Source organism: Mastomys coucha, unplaced genomic scaffold, assembly GCF_008632895.1.
Source record: "Mastomys coucha isolate ucsf_1 unplaced genomic scaffold, UCSF_Mcou_1 pScaffold7, whole genome shotgun sequence".
NCBI classification, from domain to species: domain Eukaryota; kingdom Metazoa; phylum Chordata; class Mammalia; order Rodentia; family Muridae; genus Mastomys; species Mastomys coucha.
This window is the reverse complement of record NW_022196913.1, coordinates 72957952-72969409: the sequence shown is the minus strand read 5'-3', so window position 1 is coordinate 72969409 and position 11458 is coordinate 72957952. Positions and strand designations below refer to the sequence as shown.

Sequence of the window (11458 nt, the reverse complement as noted above, 5' to 3'; positions counted from 1 at the left end):
TGCCCAGGAGTGGTATAGCTGGGTCCTCTGGTAGTACTATGTCCAATTTCCGGAGGAACCGCCAAACTCATTTTCAGAGTGGTTGTACCAGCTGGCAATTCCACCAGCAATGAAGGAGTGTTCCTCTTTTTCCACAACCACATCAGCATCTGCTGCCACCTATATAGGATAGCAAAAAATAAAACTATGCATTGACAAAATGAAATAAATATAAAAAATCCCACAACTAAGAAAAAATGAATTAGTTAATGTTTTTATAGAACCAAATGAAGTGTCTTGGTGACGTTGGAGCTCAATGGCCCTGCATCTAGCAGGTTCCTCCAGTCTCTGCTTTGTCACCACAATTCTGGTTGCTGCTGTAGTTTCCACCCACTTTTGGGGACACTTGCGAATACATTTTGCCCCACTTGGGAACACTGCAAATGACACCTTCATCTCACCCACACGTCTCTCCCCCTCTAGCCACAGAAAGATTCTGAAGATGTAGACATTGTTTAGCCTACCTCAAGGAGCTCTTACCTTAACTATAATTTTTAATTTGTTTCATCTTTTGCATTGCTGAATTTCTTCTTTTTCTTTTTCTGGGGAAAGCTAAGATTTTAGAATTGTTGAAATTATTATATTTTAAATATTGATGACAAACAGATAGCAAGAGTGTATTTAGATTGTCAAGAGTGTATTGCTTATGGAAGTCAGGAGAAAAGCTGGCATTTTAGAGGAAGAATGAATTGACAAATGTTTATATAAAGCCATACAAGAAAGACATTAATACTATTACAAGGAAATTGAAGCAGCATGACTTCACAATGTTAAGAGGGCTTCCGCCATGTCTCTGAGGCAGGCTGAGGAGTATTCCGCCATGTCTCTGAGGCAGGCTGAGGAGTACTTGGTGTAACTGTGCCGCCTAGTAACTAAGCACAGCCCTGGAGTAGACAGTGGAGGCAATTTGTGACTTTTTTTTTTTTTTTCAGCAGTATGGGCCAAGGGCTCTCTGCTCCATTTTAACACATTAGCAAAATAGAAGAAAAAATGTTAAGCTACACATCTAGCTTTTTGTCTGGGATTCTTGATTGCTTGCTCTTTTGCTATTTATCTTTGTACCAGAAGATAGCTGTAATTTTTTTTTTTTTTTATTTGCTGTGGTCAGGGTTCCTAGTGGATTTCCCCATGGGTGGTTGTTTCAAGTAGATTTCACTATGGATGAATAATTGTCCTGCTGGAATTATAACCTGGATATTTCCTGGACAGTTTGGCTTCCATCTCCTGGTGTTCCTCGTATGTGCTCCATGCAAGTAGTATCAGTTCTGAGTGCTCTAATTGTTTGCATAGTTGCTATTTCCTATGTTTGAGCAGAGAACTGAAATCAATGTGCACAGTAACTGAATTTCATTTAAGAATGATATAGTGGATAAAGAATTATAAAACCCTTTGGCCAGCTCGTCTCTTGATGTTTTGAAATTCATATTACTTTGTGATTCAAACAATCAAAAGTATAAAGTATATAGTGTCCCATTCCAGGGACACTAAGTGTTTTTAATATGCTCAGCTTTAAAATAAGTGAGTGGTACATGGAAAATACATACTAACTTATTTTAGTTTAATGAGAAGTCTTCCTGGCTTTTTGCTTACCATTTCTTGGTACTATAATCCTTTTATTTAGGATTATATAAAATCAGAAACAACATCACCACTTATAAAATAAATTATAGACCTTCTAGAGTTTCAGGAAACAGAGTACTGGTTCAGTATATGTGTGACAGAATTCATTTGCTGAGGTGTAAATCTCACTGTGTAACTGAAAAGAACATTATGCTTTCCTGCAGGATGGTTATTTTTCATTGTCAACTGGATTTAAAACTATCTAGGTAGTCTTCCAGCAGGCACGTGTATGATGATGTCGAGAGAGGTTTAAGCAAGTTTGGAAGACCCAGCCATAGTGTGAGTGGCACCACATCATTGTCTAGGGTTCTAGTCTGAAAACTAGGGAGATTGAGGTGAATATTAACATGCGTCTCCTTCTTCCTGACCGATTGCAATGTAAGTGGCTGGTTCACTCTCCTGCTGTAGGTGGGGCCATTCCCACAGCTCTACCTGCCATGTCATAATGGACTTTACCCTTAAACTGTGAGCCAGAATAAGCCCTTTCTTCTTTAAACATTTTTTGGGAGGGGCTCAGTTATTTTGTCAGAACGACAAGAATTATTTAGATAAGATAATTAGTTAAGAGAATTAATAGTTTAACTGAAATTTCCTCTGACAATGATTAATATGTTTGCCTTTGTCTTCAAACAAATATGATTACCAATGAGAAATTTTACTAATATCCTTGGGTATGAGTGATTTTCATGAATAGTCTTAATTATTTGGAAGCTTCTTCCTACTATTTTCTTGCTATATTTTTTTCTGTTTTAACAACATTACTCTTTTTTTAAGGATAAGGACAAATCTTTACTACTACTACTATCACTATTTTATTCTTATTCTTATTCTTATTCTTATTCTTATTCTTATTCTTATTCTTCTTATTATTTTATAACAACTGGGGGGAGCCAAGACTGGCTTTAAACTCACTGTGTAGTAGAGTCTGTCCTTGAACTCTTGCTCCTTCTGCCTCTGCCTCCAAAGCGCTGGGGTTACAGGCCTGTGCTACCATGCCTAGCATCAGTTTCCCCTTGTATTAGATCCTTGATATCTCCATGAAAGGGTATTGGGTGGCTCCCAAAGGGTCAACTCTACTATAGCCTTACCCCTCCAGGCTGTGGAACCACCAGATACTTAGAGGAGACAGTTTATGACATGTGACATTTGCAAATAATGATCCGTACATCTGGAAGTTGCAGAACTCCCCACTTTTAGAAAGGTCATCAGCTCTTACAGTTCTTCTAGATTCAATCATGCTCACTTGCCCACCTGGGAAGACAGTGAGCTATTGTTCCAGGTCTACTTCACAACAGAGGAGAGAGAAAGGATCATAGGAGCCACCCAGAAACTGGTTCTGGGAGCAAATAGGCTGCCCACTGAAGTTCAGGCTGATATCTATGCAGTCTTTCCTTTGACTTGACCCAACTGGGATTTTGTCACTGCTGTTAAAGGTAAGGAGAGGATCTGGGTCCATTGCCAGATTCTGATGGGGGGCCTCCAAGAGGCCACCAGACAGCCCACATATTTATTTAAGGTGAGCCAAGTGATGCAGGGAAAAAAACGAGAGCCCCAGGGAATATCTAGAAAGACTATTAGAAGCCTATAGGACCTACACTGCCTTTGACCCAGAAGCTAGAAAGCACCAGTCAGCTGTGAACATGGCTTTTGTTAACCAAAATGTCCCTAACATCCATTGGAAGCTTCAGCCACTGAATGAATCTGCAGCCTGCTTCTGGCACCCAAAAATCAGCCCCTATTTGCCTTTAAATGGCAATACTTGGAGAGAGGCATCAAGGGACAACTGACTTAGATATGCCTGCCTCAAGGGTTCAAGAACTCACCCACCACCTTTGAGGAGGAACTGCATAAGGACTTGGGTGAGTGTCAGTGGGCTCACCCCCAAATAACTGTGCTCCAGTATGTATTGCGGGCTCCAGATTTGGAGATGTGGCAGGAGGCCACATGAGACCAAGACAGGAGCTGAGCCAACTTGGTTATCAAATGTCTGCTAAGAAGGCCCAGTTTTGTCAACTTGAGGGCACTTATCTGGGGTATGTATTCAAGGGGGGCTGGCCAGTGCATGGTGGTGGACACCCCAGAAGCAAACCATCAGCCCAGTTCCATCAACCCAAAGGCAAGTACAGGAATTTCTGGAATTTTCATGGTTTTGTAGACTTTGGGTGTCAGGGTTCACTGAGATAGCCAAACTGTTCTATTAGGCCACCAGGGGCCAAGAAGACAAAGTAGAATGGACCCCTGAGATGGACACGGCTTTTAAGACTCCAAGAAGAGCCTTACTGGAGGTACAAGACTTGGCTCTCCAAGACACTTACAAATCTTTCCACCTGTTTGTGGATCAGAGAAAGGTGATAGCAAAGGGGGTGCTCACCTAAATCTTGTGGCCATAAACAAACAAACAAACAAACAAACAAAAAACCCTGTGGCTTACTTATCTAAGAAGCTGGACCTGGTGGCCCAAAGATGGCCAACCTACCTCTGAATCATATCTGCTACTGCCCTGATAGTCAAGGATGCTGACAAAAATAACCATGGGGCAGGAACTTGTTATCACCACCTCCATGCTATTGAGGGGACCCTCAATAATCCACCCAGCCGGTGGCTGTCTGATGTTAGACTGGTTTCAGGCTCTACTTTAGAACCCCCCCTCAAATAAGAGATAACCCATCATCTGTCCTAAATCCAGCCACCCTGCTACCTGACCCATCTCCAGACGTGCAGCATTATTGCTCTATAGTTCTGGGGCACATACAGTACGTCAGGCCAGACTTGACTGACATACCCCGGGGCACACATGAAACATATCTACTTCATAGATGGGAGCTGTTTCATCCAGAATGGAATCAGGTATGAAGGGGCAGTGGTAAAACACTTGTACTCTGTTATTAGGGCAACTGCTTTGCTGCTGGGAACTTCAGCCCAGAAAGCTGAATTAAAGGCTCTAACCTAGGCTTTAAAATTGGCAAAAGGAGCCATAGTTAACATTTACACTGATAGCACTTGGGATTATTGACTACTAAAGGAAAAACCACCAAAAATAAGGAAGAAATACTTGCCTTATTGGAGGCATTATGGCTTCCTCTCAAAGTGGCCATAATTCATTGCCCTGGGCATCAGAAAGGGACCTCAGAAATAGCCTGAGGGAACAGGCTAGCTGATAAAGTTGAAAGGTAGGTCGACCAAGCTTCCACTGCCAACATCTTGGTAGCTTTGCTGACCCAAAGCTGACCCTGCATTCCCAGCCATCCCTGAATATACTGCTGAGATTTTGGGGGTAAACCATATCAGGTGAAATGCCAAGGAGTTTACAGAAGAGACGGATGGTTGCTAACCTCTGAATGCTGCACCACCCTACCAAAAGAGTTTGCTAAGCAAATCATCTATCAGATTCATCAAACTTCACACCTGGTCATTGAAAACTGAAGGAATTGCTGTGAGGGACAAGGTACAAAATATTTGACTTAGGATACTTGTTTGATCAGGTAATTTCAGACTGCCAGACTCCCCAGGCTCCAATCAAGGAGCCACTCCAGGAACCAGAATCAGAGGTTAGCAGCCAGGAGCTAATTGGGAAGTAGATTATATGGAAATAAAACTAGGAATATATGGATAGAAGTATTTGTTAATTTTTGTAGACATCTTTTTAGGATGAGTAAAAACCTAACCTACAAAGAAGAAGACTGCCAATGTAGTAGCAAAGAAGCTCCTGGCAGACTTCATACCCAGGTATGGATTGCCTACCATACTTGTGTCTGACAATGGACCAGCATTCATTTTCAGGTAACTCAATTTCTAGCACAGGTTCTGGAGACCATTTGGAAATTACACTGTACATATAGACCCCAGAGTTTAGGGCAAGTAGAGAGAATGAATCGACCCAGAAGGAGGCCTTGACCAAATTAACCCTTGAAACTGGCAGTGACTGGGTGTCCCTCCTACTTTATGCTTTATATAGGGCCAGGAACACTCCATCTACTTTAAGACTTACCCCCTTTGAGATTCTATATGGGAGGCATCCTCCTTTACTGCCTAACCTCCAGTCTGATATCTTAGCTGAATATGACCAACATAAAATTTTAAAATCATTTGAAATCCTTCATAGGGTCCAGGAGCAACGCTGGCCTGCCATCTGCCAGGGTTATGAGTCTGATCCTCTCCCTAACCCTCATTGCTTTGAACCAGATGACAAACTCTGGATTAAGAGACATAACCACTAGACTCTGGAACCTTGATGGAAAGGGCCTTACACCATGATCCTTACCACACCTATGGCTGTTAAGATGGGTGGGATCAGGACATGAATATTCCACCTCCATGTTAAGCCTGCCAGGACAGACAATCCAGCAGTTGAGGTCCCAACAGAGGAATCTTCCAGGCAAACTGACACAGGAAAAATGGAATGTCACCTTACACCCTGTCAATCCATTGAAACTCTGATTCTAGTGCTCCTGATCCTGCTTGTTTGCTGCTTATTCTTTGCCACACCAGCCATTAGCCCCCTTACTATCTGGGTAACCCCAGGGGGCAATTCAACAACCTTGTCATCAAGTTCACAGTGGTTGGCAAGAAGGCTGATTGGATTGTGGGTATTTAACTCTTCTCTCCCCAGACTTAACACAGAACTGTTGATTACTGGGCAGGCAAACATGTCCTACCTTTGCAATCACACTGTAACCCCTATTGATGCAGGATACATGCTGCCCCTAGAGAATGCTTGGTGGCCTTGTACCTCCAGGCTTATTCCATGTGTTTATGGCCTGGTTGTAAATACAACTGAGGATTTTATGTTGTAGTACAGCTTGCATCCAAAGTAACTTATTACTCTGGGGATAGGTCTTCAACCTGCTAACGCCTCTGAACAATTGGGTTAAAAGGTTGGCCATTTCCACTGTGTTACTAGGCTTTCTCCTTGACATAAGGCTGGCTAGAGTCACTAGTGTAGGAGTCTCAGAAACACCTCAAGAAGTCCAGATGGCCTGTTATTGAAAGTGGGGAATGAGAAAGCCAGGCTGATTTCATGAGAGGCTTCAAATTGACAGTTAAGGAGAACAGGCCTAAATTTGTTTCCAAGAACTGGGCAATTCCAGGCAAGTCTAGTCCTCAAAAGCTGCTCTCGCACCCAGCCTGAGGCAAGGACAATGGGTCTGTATCAGTTTCCAGGCTTCCTCAGCTACTTCCTCAGCAACAGTTTCTAGACCTCCCTAGCAAGTTTCCAGCCCCCTGTCCATCTTGGTAATGGAATGTCAGTAAAGATGGACGCAACAAATTAACACAGAGGTCACCTACCCTGGAACTCCTTAATGAGCTTTAAATCAGGCCTTCAAGCTCACTTTGTTTTCTGTCTATTCTAGTAATGGGAGACCCCAGCTGAACTTTTGCAGAGTAAAACACTCTTTGTGTTTATATACTATTTGAGTCTGGGATATCATTCTTTGGCAAATCATGGAGCCTTAAAGTAGGACTAATTTATTAAAAATGGTCATCCTACCAAAAGCAATCAATAGATGCAATGTCATCCTCATCAAATTTCCAACATCATTCTTCCCATATCTTGAAAGAACAATCTTAATTTCATATGGAAACACAAAAAAACTCACAATAGCTAAAACAATCCTAAACAATAAAAGAACTACATAAGGTATCACCACCCCCAATTTCAAGTTGTATTACAGAGGTGCAGCAATAAAAGAAGCATGCTACTGTCAAAAACAGAGCACATTGATCTATGGAAATCTATTTGAAAATCCAGACATAAATCCATACAGTCATGGCCACCACATTTTTGACAAAGAAGCCAGAAATACACTCTGGATAAAAGATGACATCTTCAACAAATGGTGGTCAACCAGGATGGATATATGTAGAAAGATTTAAATCAATCCATATTTACTACCCCATTTAAATCTCAATTCCAAATGGAGCAAAGATCTCAACAAAAGACCCAGTACACCGATTCTAATAAAAGAGAAATGGGAAATTGTTGCAGGAATTATAAAAAAATGAATCCACCCCGCAAACTCGTTTTCCTGCTGGGCCACATTTTTGAGCCAGTACCATTTGGCCTCAATACTAAGCTACAGAAGGTTTTTGTCATTTCCTCCCAGCAACCTACATCTCGCTTGCATGCAACTCTTTACACACTCCCACAATCATTCGTCTAAATTGCGCCTATTACCTGGTAATTAAAGCATGACTCTTAAGGCTTTAATTTCCAATCAGATTTATATAATAATAAAATCACAATTTACAAGATGCCCATACAATATTTTAGAACCAGATAATAAAGACCATATTCTAACCCAATTAATCTATTTTGTAAGAACCTGCTTGGGTGTATAACCTCGTGGGGTCTGGACCGTCCTCATTGTCTGCATCCATGATGATGATCACTCCTGCTCCTGACCCTGCTCCTCCAACTCTAGCTCCACCGCTCTATTCCTGTCCAGTCACAGGCCTGTCACTGCCCTAATGTGATTGGACAGAGAAAATGCTACAGCAGGAAATAACCTTGAACTGAACTCATTGGCACAAGGTAAGACTTCCTGAACAGTTCTGCATAGCAAAGGGCACATCATTTAGACCAAGACCAAGCGTCAGTCTACAGAACAGGAAAATAAGATTTTTTATCAACTAAACATCTGATAGTAGGCTAATATACAAAACATGTACAGAATTAAAAATAAACCCAGATATCAAGAAAACAACCCAATTTAAAAATGCATTACAGACTTAAGCAGAGTCCTCAAACGTGGAAACTTAAATGACTGAGAAACATTTCAAGAAATGCTCAACATCTGTAGTCATCAGGGAAATGCAAATAAAAATTACTTTGAGATTTCATCTTATACTATTCAGAACGGCCATGTTCACTAAAACAAATGATAGCTCATGCTGCTGAGGATGTGGAGTAAGGCAAACCACTCACCCAATGCTGGTGGAACTGCAAACCTGGATAGACACTGGAGAAATCAGTGTGGCAGTTCCTAAGGAAGATGGGAATTGATCTACTTCAAGATCCAGCTACACCATTCTTGGGCATGTCCCTAAAGGTTGCTTCATCCTACCACAGAGACACTCACTCAACCATGCTTGTAGCTGTTGTCTTCATAATATCCATTAACTGGAAACAACCTAGAGGAAAGGATATAAAAAAATGTGGTGCATTTACACAATGGAGTAACTACTCAGCTGTTAAAAGGGGGAAAATCATGAAATTTGCAGGTAAATGGATGGAACTAGGAAAAAATCATCTTAAATGAGGTATCCCAGGTCCAGAAACACAAAAAGGGTATGTATTTGCTTATGTGTGGATATTAGCTATGAACTCAATGATAAACAAGCTAAAATCTGTAGAACCACAGAGGTTCGATAAGATGAAGTGACTGGAAATAGGGAAAATAGATTTCCCTAAGAATGGGAAACAGGATAAATAGTTATGGATGGATGAGGAGGGGACTGGAACAGGAGGATAAAATAGGGGAGGGATTTACCTAAGGTAAAACCAAATACTACTGTTCTACTAAGAAAGAGATGAAGGAGGAAATATGGAGGAAGACAGTTAAAATTAAGGGCCATTTGAGGGGTACTATGGAATCCTAATAGAGTAGAAGATTTCTAAAATATGTACATATATGAAGGTAATATGAATAAAATAATAAAATAGTGGGAGACAGAGCCACGACTGCAAAGCTTTTATTACCAAATGAAGCTTCCAGTTCTGGGAATAAGATACGTCTAATTTAGTTGTTTGCCAAAGGGTTTCCATGGGAACCCCAAATAACTCAGGTTGTTGTCAAGGATATGGGTTGTTCTCCACAAACTTATAGCAAAACCCTATTGCTGAAGACAACACCTACACAACTCACTGAACATGAAGAAGTCAAGCTGCTGCCTACATAGAGCCCTCACCCCTATGTCCCAGAGTCTTTGGTACAGGAAGGTCCTTGGCAAGCTACCAAAGGAGAAATATAAACACAAACCCAGCTACGAACCCTTTGGTCTACAAAGGTGTCTTTGCAAGATACTTTAGCACAAAAACGGTGGCACAAAGCTTGTGAGAATAACAAACCAATATCTGATTTTACTTAAAGTCAATTCCACAATATGGAACCCATACCCGAGCTTGAGTGGTCAAGAACCTGAGACTAGGAACCCAGCAACCTAAGGTAAAACCAAATACTACTGTTCTACTAAGAAAATATAGCAATATAATGACATTCTGCTTTATCAATAGATCAGTACCTTGCTCAACCGTCAGCAAAGAAGCTTCTTTCTGTATCTGATGAGGAAAAATACAGAGACCCACAGCTAGATATGATGCAGAATGAGAAACCTTGCACCATTCATCCCTAAGTGGGATATCTCCACCAAATCCTTCCCCTCAGGGCTCAAGGAACCCCGAAGGAGTGGAGGCAGGGAGAGTTTGAGAGATAGAGAGGTTGGAGGATACCAAAGAAACAGGTCCTCTTCATCAACATGGTCAAAGCTCACGTGAACTCAAAGAGACTGAGGCAGCATGCAGAGGGCCTGCAAGGGTCTGTACCAGATACAGTCCTAGAGCTGAAAGAAGCAGACACATGCTCCCCATGCCCAACCCAAAAACCATTTCTAGTTGGTAACCTTGCAAATGAAAACTTTGTTTTCTCCAAGGGAGTCTTATTGGAGAAACAACCAATCTTAACTGTAGGCCTCATTCCCAGCTGTAGAAGACCGACAGAAAATGAACTCTATGGCATCTTTGAAAATTTCTTGTCTCAATATGTCATGTTGAGGCTTTCAAAAAATTTTATCTTATTTTTTTGTTTTTATTTTATTTATATACTTTTAAGTTATTTCTCTTTTCTATCATACAGGTATCTTGTTAATATGCTATTGCTTCCAGGTTACTGTTTTGATGGAATTCCTTAGTGTGCAAATGAGCAAGTCTCTGTCCATCTCTGCTTCTTGTGTCTTTTCTTGTGCTCTTTTCCTTTTTGTTTGTTTGTTTTTTTTCCTATTTTGGTGAGTTATTTTTTGTTTTATCTTATTTTATTTTTATTATTATCCTATAGAAATCTGTTTGATTTCTAATGAGAGACTGAAAGGTGATGGATCCAGATGGGAGGTGAGGTGGGGATGAACTAGGAGAAGTAGAGAGAGGGGAAACTGATCAGAATATAATATATTAGAAAAAAATCTATTTTTAAAGAGAAAAGTGGAATTAGAAAGGCAAGGAAAAGAAAATAGTGAGGGAGGGGCATGTGAAAAACACTGGCCATGCCAGGTTAGTATAGCTACAGCAGAGATGGCAATGAAGATGGTGACAGTTGATAAGTAAAGGAAGAGGCCAGACAGGAGCAGCTTTCCAGTATGGTAATGAATAGCACTGTCCTCTGAGAGCAATGTGAAAACTCAAAGGATTTAAAGTAGAGGAGTTTCAAGATCAGGTCTAAGTTAACATGCTCACCTGGGATGCTGTAGAGAATGGACTTCAAGGCTGGAGACCATAGACAAGAAGTACATTCAGCAAGAACCATTCTTCATGAGTAGATACCAGGAAGTTGATCTCAGAAATACTGGGGAGTTATTAGTGACTGTGGCTGAGTAATGAAGAAGAAGAGAGGCCAGAGTTATCTGCAAAGGAATGACTTGGGCTCCCTTTGAGTGGCAAAAGACCATTTATTTCTACTTCTAACTTGTGGCAAAAATCTGTACTCATTTTACAAGGAAGTTTTCTTCTTGCTTCACACTCAGTCTTAACATCATATAATATGCTATATTCTCTCTCTCTCTCTCTCTCTCTCTCTCTCTCTCTCTTTCT

The 11458-nt window shown here is 41.0% G+C and overlaps 1 pseudogene; it reads left to right on the top strand.

Annotated features, from left to right (window-relative positions):
• The window catches only part of LOC116081547, a 67705-nt pseudogene extending 57694 nt beyond the window's left edge, over window positions 1-10011 (top strand).
• Window positions 10012-11458: the final 1447 nt, after the last annotated feature.